Below are 12,699 nucleotides of genomic sequence, written 5' to 3'. Positions count from 1 at the left end.
CCTGTAATGTTTTATCTACATAGGTCAGCTAGGTTCTTATTGTCTCCTCATGAGACCACATATTTCTTTGATACAGTAGGTTACAGTGTACTAGCTACACTTCATGCAGTTTGAAACCCAGAATTTAATGTGGGTTCATTTTGGAAAATGTATGGATCCAACTGAGCCTATTGGGGCCAAATATTTTGTCCTTATTGAAATGTTTTTCTGTTGTGTCCTCAACTCATTGAGTTTGTTTTGAGAGGTTAATTCCTTGTAGCTACAGTATTGTATTGTGCACTATTGCCACAGGGCTATTGTGGAAACACTGATTATAGTAAGATATAAGCTTCTTACAATTGAATCTCTAGTCCTGTATTTATAACTGTATATGCATCCTTATATCATGCACTTAATGTGTTCATTAACCATCCTTTTGACAAGATAACATTTTTATAGTAGCCATGTCAAGTTTGATAAGGTTGCCATATGCCATTGTTAATAAACCGCCTTATATATTGTTGCCATGTTCAGGTGTGTGATCTTATCAAAACTATATTTTTAATACCCAGCTGTAGTTACAAGACCCTAACCTCTATTGTATTATATCAATGACTAAATTTATACTAAATTATTTTAAAAATTACATCCTACCAATGATTTAGCAAATATTTTAGCCATTCAGTATGTAACTTGTAGTCTGTCCTGGAAAATCTAAGTAACAACATTTCGGTATAATCCAAACATTTAATATTATTTTAAAACTTGTAATATGGCTGGATGCAGTGGTCAGTTTTGAGAGGTTTGCATGATTATTAGCTTGTTTATGTAAGTGTATATACATGCAGTGTTATTTTTCTTCAAGGTGATAATGTTATCAAATTGGTATCAGCTGTTATGCATGATTCTTAGTACGTGTATGCTGTTATGTTGTGATTCACTTTGTGTCATGACTGCTTCTAAGCACTAGTAAGAATAGTTTTGTTAGTCAATCAACTTTGAACTGCAACTGATCCAGCAAACAATGCAACCGCTTAGTTAAGTTAGTTATTCATGCAAACTGGATAATGAATTGGCTATTACATCGTTACTGCACACTGATCATGACCGACTTGATCTGCCAGACTCTTTTTTCCACTATCCATTTCCACAATGACAAATCAGAGAAAAGGCTGTCTAGCTAGTCACACTGGCAACCATGTGGAGTAACTAGCTAGCTATTTTCCCATTTATAGTACTGCCACACAAATCCCCAAAAAGCTATAATGATACTAGCTTGTAAATTGACACTTTTTAATAATAATAATGAAAATATGGGTAAAGTAGTTACACTAGTTACTACATGTCAGTTCATTAAATTGAGTGACCTAGCATGTATGGAACAAAAACAAAGATAACCTTGTTATTGAGGTTGTAAAGGCTAGACCTGTCATGCACCTTAAAAGTTTTTTCAATGTCCCTGCATTAATAGCATAAGCGTTTGGATATACAGACTAGTACCCAGAGTATTACAAGAATTTGCGGAGTTCTTTGCATGCAGCTTTAAATTAAGCGTACTTTACTAGCCTGATTGTGATGCGTATACGCTTGCGCTAATTATAAAATTTCTGGATTGCAATGAACTCTGCAAAACACTGTAATAGTGATTCCAGAAGAATTTTAAAGTTAATGGAAATAGTTTTTATTTAGTATAGCCTTGTGCAGTACTCCCCGAGGATGTCATAAACACTCAGTTTTTAAAAATCCGTCATAGGATGATGGAGTTATAAGCAATTTTCTCCTACACAATAGGAAAATTTTTCTCTGTATCTTTCTATCGAAAAAAGTCCCAAAAAATGGCACAATTGAACAAATGCTTATAACTCAGCTTTGCAAAATCATTTGGAACTTCTGTTTTCTGTTATAAATACTTTATACATGGACCACAGTGTAACCTTATTTGTAAGACCCTTGGAATAAAGGTCACCTCCATAGAAGGCCAATAAATAGCTGGATTCATTTTGCATCTTGCGGATGGAAAACCAACATGCATATATATGGTGGAGTGCAAACACTCTGTACCAGTCATCTCCACCCAAAAATACAATGTGCTTGCAAAGCATGGAGTCACACTGTTGGCTTATGTGATTATTTTTGTTCTTAATGTGCAGCTCCTTGATAGGGTGCAGCTACTTGTGGTGCTACTTCACTGACTTTTAGCATACATATTATAGTAATATTGAAAACTATACTGACATGGACAAAAATGTTTACCTTGGGATTGGTGTAACTAACATGTGTTGGGTCGTTTCTTGCAAGAACATAACATTTGGTAGCTAGCTAACTATCATTGCAAAATAATTTTATGATTGGCATAAAACTCCACACAAACATATTTGTAGCAGAAAACTAACTGCACCATCGTATTCTTCGTCCCCAGAAACTGTAGACAATACTATCATGTATATACAACCTTGGGCTGCAACCAGCGTATCATCTCCGTGTGCACTGACACCGGTGATGCCTCAGTTTTTCGTCTCTTCTACGATAGTAAATGAAGTCATAGCTAGCAGGATTTTTTGACGATACCGAGGGAAAAGCCAGAGTAATCGAATTGGATTTGAAAACTACAGAAGTTGCCAAACCAAAATCATATTAGTTTTGATGTACATAACATGCATAATAACAGCCACTCTTCAGTACTCGATCCGTCGCTAATGCTTCTTTTAGTTTAATGACCAGCTTAGCTGGAGAGAGAAAAGGCTTTGCCACCCTAGTGGTCACCTACATATCAACCGTGCTTGCAATACTAACCCCAGGACTTATTGCATCTCTGGGATGTAAAGCTATGATTATTAATGTGAATATTGGATACTTGTTATTCAGTGTTGGCAACTTCACTGTCCAGTACTACACACTGTTACCTACTGCAGTATTTGGTGGCTATATATAGTGTAGGATCTGCCTGGATATGTGGAACAAATTATCTTAACCTATTGGGGATGGATTATGTTAAACAGCACAAGACAACCGAGAGCAAAATGATCAGCTATACTAATGGAATTTCAATGTTTTGTTTCAGTAATGGATTTTTGTTTGGTAATGCAGTGTAATCATTACTACTGTCACCAACAAGAGACAATGATGCAGGTAACAGTACTGACGAGTGTTCATTAGAGCCGGAGAATATTGCTGAAAATGTGTGGATATACTCTTTGAGGGGTACACTGACTGGAATGTGTGTATTATCCTTATTTCTTTTGATCTTCCTTGATAATGTCAAAGATGAGACTGTTAATTATAAAAACTTCAGTGTGAAGAACCTTCTCATAGATGTGAAAGACACTATATATGGGTTTGGTGAAGCTTCCCATCAGTCAAACATTGGTCTTGTCATTCCTATAACAATAGCTGCAGGAATTAGAATAGCTTATGTACAAGGGACCTACTCAAGTGTAAGGGTTTGTGTAGTTAGTGCATGCTGTGGTTTGTACTCCATTAATTGTTGCTACAATAGCTAATACTGTACTTTTAAGATTTTTTTTGCCATGAAAGGTTCTCACCAGTGCACTTATGGCACTTCTGTCACACATAACACTATCACAGCTTTCACAATGCAAGTCAAAAAGGACACCATGCATTTCTAACAGTCAAGCTGCTTATATACTTCACAAATTTAGAACCCAAATAATTAGGTGGAATATGATCTGGATTAAGAAACCAGAGACCATAGATAAAGAAAGCCATAATGTGGTTTGTTGCATCATGCTACTATATAGCAAGGATTGCATCATGCTACTAGCAAGATTGCATCATGCTAACTATTAGCAAGATTAGCAAATAGCAAAAACATCTTTGGAATAACTGAATATATACAGGGGCGTACCGAGGGGGGTTTCCAGGGGTTTCAGGAAACCCCTTTGGATTTTACACACTACTTGAAACATTAAGAAATTGAAACTTCAGGTTTCCAGAATCTGGAATCTATCATGGAACAGGACATTTTAAACTTTCATCTTAGTTAAATAATAGTTTCTAACATGATAGCAACACTTATAGCATTGTTCTGAGTTATGATTTTGGTGAAAATTAAAGATCAAGATACTCTAATAGAGCAGTCAGGTAATATACACTACTCTAGTATAACAGTCACCTAGCTGTAGTGGAAACCCATTTTCAAAATTTCTGCGTATGCCCCTGATATAGCTATACTGTTTCAGTGTGTGGCAATACGGAATTATCATGGCATTTACACTTCATACTTAGAATCCCTGTCTCAGTTACATGGGCTTTGGGTATACCTGTACATATTGGCACTGGACAAAAAGTTTTTATTCACTTATTCCAACTATTAAGTCTATTATACATACACATGTATGTATGTTGCAGGTATACGTATGTGTGTGCATATATGTTCTGTTTTGTTAGGCAGAGTTGGGGTTGTCATTCTTTAATTAAATGTTACGTCACTATCAATAATTACTTCACATCAATGTAGTGCTTTTCAGTTACATTTTACTTTCAGAAAACAGTAACGAGTTATATATTATTCAGAGGACAGTAACTTAGTAATGACTTTTATTCATTACAAGCTACGTATGCTGTAATTGATAAAAGTTTGGCAAATTAAAGCAACTTTTTCTGCATTCTTCAATGTTTCAGTTACATGTTTCAGACTCCCTGTATTCACAGGCATAGCCTTCTCACAGGTCCCTAGTGGGATAGCATTTAATAACTTAGCCAGATTTTATTTGAATTCACCAAATTATTATCTATCCATGATTATGCTGATTCAGTAAAATTTTCATCAATTACGGTACAAGCCTAATTTGCCAAATACAAGCTCCCAGCTTACAAGTGCATACAGTAGCAGCAAATATGATATGTGTGTCTTGTGTCTACATAGTTCAACTACAGAATAAAGCAAACGTGTACCACCGTGGCCATAAGGGCACTCTTATTACAGTATCACTCTTGTTAATACCTGCCATGTTGTCTCTGGTGCTGTCTAAACTATTATAGTGAATATAATGCATCAAAAAGATGTAATACGTTGCTATGTCTTTTCCAGTGGTAGTATTCATTACGTTTCTGTGACATGTTGTAGTAGCTATTCAATTACTTAACACATTACATTTGTAATGTATCATATTCCCCAACTCTGTCAAAAAAAATTTAGGAGCTATATATATATATGCATGGAATACAATTATGATCATAATTATTAGGGCTGAAACAAATACTGGTACTCAAGTACTTGTTAAGATCACATGACCCAGCTAACGTGATGTATTTGTCATCATGAAATGATACCATGAAGACTGTAGAGTTTGATCAGTGTGCATTGCTTGTCAGGAACACTAACATCAGTACTTTAGCACAGAGTGTGTCAGTGTCATTGTTGTTGCTTGAAAATGTTAGAAACTGCTTAAGGTCCAGTATAAAACATGTCACATGAGTATGGCTACAAGTAACTAGTGTTCATGAGTACTCAAATGTTAACACTAGTCAAGAGAGTCCTTGAATATTAAAAGTCCATGATCGTTTCAGCCCTAACAATTATATCCTAGTACGAGGACATTGTTTTAGTTATCACCCAAGCCTGAGGTACAGGACTATGGTAATACTGAAATAAGACAATGCCAAAGTTTACTGGGTATAATAACTACACTGATATTTATATTCCAGTGTAAATTGTATATTATAGCTGAAGTTCATTATACTCCAGTACACTGGGATACAATACATGATGTATCCATGCAAACAGATTCATGTGTCTCATTAGGTTTGAAGTATGTGGAAATCATAACACAGTGACTTGTGGTTAGCAATGTGTCTACTGTACATGTACAAATGTTGAGGGACGTCAATTTTACAATTGCCTACAAAATCTGGTTCATGTTTATAATTTTTGATTAGGATTTCTATGGCACCACATAATAATTCTTGAAATCCCTTACTTTTGAAGTATTCCATAAATACCTCAACACATTTGTACATATGCAGTATAGTGTGTGATATCATGTAGTAGATCATGGGTGTGGTCAAGAGACTAATGGAGCATGAGGTAAACCCGAATGCTGCATTAGTCTTGAGAAGTCACCATGATTTTACTGTTCCAGAAAATCAGTATACACATTTAAACAGCAAACATTGTCCAAGCTAAAAAATGGGTACAACACATTTTACTAAACCAGCCCATCATACTGTCCATTTTGATTTGATATGACCGGCAACAAGAAATTGTAGATTTAGGAGTCTCGTGTCAAGCATCTCGATATCTGATTGAGTTTACACATGTACAGTACTTTATCAACGATCTCACCTAAACACTGAAACAATGCTATGTCATTGATCAGATGTCTTAACATAACTTCTCACTCATTGTTTTTTTTTATTAGTGCTATAATCTCTTCTGCTAGGAAGCGGTATACTAGAGTAAATTATTAATATGACATAGTTACTTGGGATATGATTGCTGTAACAGTATGCCGTCATACAGTACATATCAGTTATACATATCTCTTGCAACTGTGTTACATGTATATAACTGAGTGTATGTGCGTGTGTAGTTGATATTAATTTTGGTGATTAGAAGAGTGGAACCTGTCTAAGCCAGTTAACTTAGGCCAGCCCTAATAGCAAGGTTGCTAGTGATAAGAGCCACGATGTTTGTACTGTATTAATTTTTCAATTAAGAATAATAGTTAAAGTTGGCACTTATATAGTTTCTATACAAATAACCACAAAGACAGGTTCCAACCAGCAAATGGACTGGATACTGTAGCTATTGTACATCTTTTCAAGCTACCAACACTGCATTGCTACAAATGGAAGCATAGAAGTAATTGGAGAATATCATTTTGATATGTATAGTTAATGTGCTTTGTAGTGTACCGTGCATTGGAAATTATCCGTGGAAGAAAACTCTTGCAAAGTTTGTGATTTTAGATGCATTCGCAAATATTTTCTTGCCATATTTTCCCCATCATAATTATTTTTTTGTAAAAAAATCACTTTAACTTGAAGAACTTCTAAACCTTTGTTCTTTTAATGGGCCTAGCTGATACTTGCACAGAATCTCCAACCCTTTGTGCATGATTGCAAGTTCAGCATTCATATGGTGAGTGGGACTACTGATATTTGTAGTAGTGTTTGAATCATACAATGATCGTGAAGGGCGTGTGCTTGATTGTATTACCACAAGAGGTTTTTGTATCACGCTAAACTGCTAGCTCTACAGTCATTACAATGCCATGCGATTTGAACAGACAGTAAGTGACAACAGAGGGATACCAAGAGAAATAGGGCACTTGAAATATTTGATCACTACAGTGTGCCTCCAGACCAGGCATGCCTATTATATCCTCAATTTTAAAGATAGAAACAAAAAAGATTATATTGTTGCTGGTGGTGCCTTAGTCTCACCTTCAGTATTGTGAATGTTGCCTGCTTCTCTGCCGTAAATCAGCTATCCACGCTAGTGTGCACCCGATTGTAGGTGCACCCCATTACTAAATAAATCGCAAGCATTTTCTCGCATATGAGGAAAGGATAAACCATTCGTGAATGTTTTCTTCCACGAATCATTATATGGTACATAGTGTGTGTATAAGATAGCGATGTGTGTACGTGTGCAGTATAATGTATCTGTGACTGTCTAGGAAAATTGGTGTTATCGCTTATCCTAAGACCCAATTTAAAAGTAGCATTGTAGCCTACTCAACTGTAGCTATGGGTACCAATATTTTAAACAGCTTGGCCTTCCTAGGAACCTGCTTTGCATTTAGCCTAGCTAGCAGCAATATTTTCACCATTTTATATAGATGGTTATGTTGAGCTAGAGGTATAAGGTGAAACTGGTGAACCCTTTTAATGCAGTCTCAAAACTGTCTAATGGTTGGGAAGGAATTGTTGCACATAATACACTAACACACCCTGGCCCCTCTCATACAAAATGTTGCTGCACAAACCACACTACACAGCAAACCAACTGTCTATGGTGGGTGATAACACCACTTTTCCGCACTAGTTACGTTTGTTACAATTCTGTCAACTTCATCCACAGGTCTACATAGCAGAGTGTGTTGGAGTACATGTTGTAGGATATGTGTTTATTGTGTATGGTGCTGCCAGTGCTATCGCCAGTGTTAGTGTTGGAAAACTTCTTGGACATGTCTCCATAACTTCAGTGTCATTACTGAATGTGTGTCTCAATATTGGACTAGTCTCCTTCCTATTGATTTGGGAACGACAACCAAACTACTTTGTGATGTTCACTGTGGCCATCTTGTGGGGTATTTGTGATGGTTCTTGGAATGCTTTGATCAGTAGTAAGTACTTTGACTATAAGGGTACTGTTTCTAGAAAGTGGGGGTTGAAACAGTGAACATACATAACTCTAAAAATATAACCTAAGAATTACGGCATATGTACTAGTACTAATATGTACAAGATTTGTCAGTGTATAATGAACCTTACAATATATAGCTTGAGGCAAGTCATACACAAAACTTGACCCATTTTTTGAAGTTTGAAGCTTCATAACTTTTTATCATGGCACATAATTGCCTGAACTTTTCCATAACAAAGGAGGACACTGGTAAGTCCATGAAGAATGCATTGTATGTGCTGCAGTATGCCATAAGGCATGTGTCCAGCTGAAGCGATGTTGAACAGTGAAAAAAATCAAGCCCATAGCCTTAGCCGTTACCAAGTTCTCAGTCAGTCAGTAGAAAATTCTGTTTTATTAAATTGTTAAGAGATTTCATAGCAACTTGTTGAAGGTGTTTCGGGGTGGTTTTATCTAACCAATACTGCTTCATCATCGTCAAGGAAAGTGAGGCTGGTATTAGTGGGTGATGGTTTTTCATGGGCCATGCCCACACCCTTGTGGTCCCTACTATACAGTACTATTGTATTGTATGATGTTTCAAGACATTGTGTTTAACGTCTCCTTATAAATGTATTATACTGTAAGTACATACATTTAAAGCAACTGAATCTATGTATACAGATTGTACATGTGTATAATTATTAATTATTGATTTGTATGTTCCAGGTTACCTGGCACTACATCTAAAAGATCGTGTACATGTTGCCCATTGTCTTTATGGGTTGCCATACACATTTGGATATGCTGTCCATCACACATTTGGACTGGTGTTCAACTCTGAGTACATGTTGCTACTAGTGGCTGGAGGTTATCTTGTAGCTATTCCACCATATCTGATAGCTGAATGGTTGAGTAATAGGAGGAGCTTTAGTCAGTGTCTGGTGTCTCCAGAGTCTTCTAATGATGACGTTGCCTAGGTGAAGAGCTTGACAAGAGAATTTACAGTAGGGAACGTTGAATATAATTATGGTCAAATGTATTTTCACCTGATTTTTAAACCAAGAAAATAATTCAGCTGACTTGATATTGTTGTGGGGCAAAAACAACTTAATGTTTGCCAGTTTACATGCTTCAGACATGTATGTGTACAGCTTTAACTGTAACTCATCATACATTTTAATAAGTATACAGACAATAAATCTTTGTGTGCACATGTTCTGTAAGACCCAAATTATATAGGCAAAGATTTTTCAGCATACAATGCAGACAATAGTGGAAACTATCCACTCAATGGCACTCATGCATGAATATGCCTTTTTGTACTAGTAAACTATACTACTGTATGTACCCTACCACCAAATGTAGTACTGTAAGTATAGCTAGTTATATACAGTGATATTTTATTAGTGTGTATATTTCATTTTTGATTCTGTAGTGCGTCTGATATACAGTATATGTGACCGGATTTGCGAAAAGGTACCTTTTTCACACACAAAATTTGACCCATTTTTTGGACTTAAAAGCTTCATAACTTTTTGATCATGGCATATAATTGTTTGAAAGTTACAATGAATGTAGCCACAGTATCTGGCTACATTGTGATACTAAGAGCAAGTTAATTGGTGTAAGGAGTCAAGTGTTACATCATTTTGTTTGCTAGTATGTCAAATGTGTGGAAAAGGTACCTTTTCGCAAATCCGGTCACATATGATCTTATTCAAAGAACCATATCACTCTATACTATTTTGATCAAAATTTAATAGTGATGTAATAATTTGTGTTTTAATAACTATTAGTATAGAATGAACGTCATTTACCTGCAAAATTTCATTAGGTAAACACATGACAGTTCTTTATCATCAATAAAGTATTGCTGAGATGTACACATGATTGTAGTAATGATTTTGTACAGGCTATATTGGGAGCTACATAGGCACTCTCCTCATTATTATGAACTTATCACTTATAATTGCTCCTGCAAGCAGCCAGAACACCTGTAGAGGAATTCAAAGCCACCAATGAAGTCTTTGCCACACTCCTGTTTTCCTGCATGCTACAGGAAGTTGTTTAGCATTCACAAATTTCCTGTCATTTTGTTCATTATGGGTTGTATTTGTCAGTTTAGTAGAGGACAATAAGTATCTAGTACTGAGGTTACAGATATATATAATACATGTTTTGTCGGCTATAAATGCCTGGTGACCTTTGGCAACACTATTTCTATAGTTACCATCCCTATACATCATAATCCTGCAGCAAACTCTGAATTGTCTTTAGAAATTTCTAGTGGACCCAGTCAATAAGGTGTATTATAGCATTATGTCTATACTTTGTGTCAGCAAACTCTATCATTTTATATTCTGTGCATAGAACTCAATTCTTCCAGAGTTCATAAGCACTGTATAGGACCCTGATTCTACTAACCATCTCTGATTGTGTTGCTGCATTGTATAACATGTATGGCTTGTTTTGAGTGGGAAAGCTTCTTGGACATTTCTTTAATGTGTGTCTTACTAGTGCAGCATAGCTATAGTTCTTCTTCCTACTGTGATTGGGTCTTTAACAGCAACTACTTTGTGATGTTCACTATGGAGAAATAATATGTATAGTAGAATTGCCTATATGTATAATGGACATGTATACACTTACTGCTTATTAGAGTTGTCCAACGAGCTACCATCACATTAACTGCATGGTATACAATGTCTCATTAACAAAACCTTCAAGTTAGAAATGTTAAAATCTTTAAAATAATGTATTTTCTAATTATATAAAATTTGTAAACTGCATGGCCTCAGGCAGAGTGGTTTCATCATTCCAAATAATTTTTTGCCTATAAAAGAGAGATATAATTATATTGTTACATTGACAAGGTAAAGATTCTTGGTCCCACATGCGCAAATCAATTATATATATCCACTCCAAATGTAAGAGATGATTACCATAATTGTCATGTCAGCAGCTAAAACTCTGGAACACAAATCAATTGCAACATGGGTAAAGAGTTGTATAATCAGGAGCATGCACACAGTTACATAATATATAGTAGTGCCTTGTGGTGCATATGTCATTGTGCTCTGAGAATATGTATCTATTGATCATACTGTACTTTTCTGCTTTTCAGTTTTCATACATCATTTCAAAGATAGGAATTTCCAGCTGGTGGCCGTCAAATATCACAGGTTCAACTTTACTAGAGAAGGTTTAGTGACTACACCCTCAATGTCAGTCATACAGGCAGTACTTTATCTTATTGTTGTATTACATGTGTAGAATACGTACATGTATTACGGACATATGATTTACTGCCCTATGATTATAGTATTTCAATCTTTTTGCAAAAATTTTCAGGTAAGATATTTTTGTTTAATTTTTGCATATGTAAACCACTTTACAATGAAAAAAGGTGCGAATTACGATACACAGGTATCACTGGTATGGTTGCAGACTGGTGTTCAGTTCTGAGATTGGCTGGGGGTCATCATACCTGAAAGCTGATCGAGTAGCTAACAGAAAGAGCTTTATGTCAGTCTCCCATGCATGATGAATTTTAGTGGACATGTGATATTATAATAGAGGCATTCAAGTGATCAAGCTATCCATGACATTTGTAAAATGTGCACACGTTTACTGTAGTGTTTATCTCACAAGTTACTGTGTAATGAGAACTTGATTATCAAGGTGTTATTATGGAAATATTCATCAATTTTTTGCCTATATACCGTATAGTGGGAAATTTTTGAGAGATGAAACTTTCGCGAAACTGCACAAAATACGATTTTCACATTTTTAAATTCATGAAAGTCTAGAAAGCGGGTTATAGCTATGTGTATAAACTAAAACATTTCACAATTATTATTTTCATGAAGCTATCATCACTAGCGAAAGTTTCATCCCTCAAAAATTTCTGGCTATACAGTATTATGCACTGTAACAATGCTATGCAGTGATATTAATTTCTTCTCATATTTTTATATTAAAATTATTAGAGACTGTTATATTAGAAAGTATTGGTATTATAGTGATGATCTTTTGAGACTGCTCTCTTAGAGAGCATTGTCAAGGACTCAATATATTATACCACCACACAACATGTGCTTGTACAGTCACTATAATAGTTAACACAACACTGTATGCAACTATAGTGGCTAGTATAACCTCACCTCCTTAAACACTTTGTGTTCATCATTATAGATGGGAGAACACTGTGTTAACAAAACACAATACTATAACTAGAAGAAGGCATCAGCCTATTGTGCACTTTCAATTTTATCTACTATAATATTATAATTGTATATGCTATACGTATACAGTGCACAAAAACTTTACACACTTTTTTCCTCAGTCTTCATGTTTTACTAACAAATTTGCCTCAGTCTTCATGTTTTACTAACAAATTTGCCTCA

At 35.5% G+C, this 12,699-nt stretch overlaps 1 long non-coding RNA gene across 1 annotated transcript; it reads left to right on the top strand.

Moving 5' to 3' along the window:
* Positions 1-6,069: 6,069 nt before the first annotated feature.
* LOC136258021 (uncharacterized) lies at positions 6,070-11,628 on the top strand. The gene is made up of 3 exons (XR_010702516.1): positions 6,070-8,291; positions 9,020-9,270; positions 11,418-11,628. It is a non-coding gene; the product is annotated as an uncharacterized lncRNA (long non-coding RNA).
* The last annotated feature ends 1,071 nt before the right edge of the window (positions 11,629-12,699 follow it).

This window comes from Dysidea avara, chromosome 6 (assembly GCF_963678975.1).
Source record: "Dysidea avara chromosome 6, odDysAvar1.4, whole genome shotgun sequence".
Classification (NCBI taxonomy): Eukaryota; Metazoa; Porifera; class Demospongiae; order Dictyoceratida; family Dysideidae; genus Dysidea; species Dysidea avara.
Note: the sequence above shows the minus strand (reverse complement) of the source record. Positions and strands in the feature narration are given on the sequence as shown.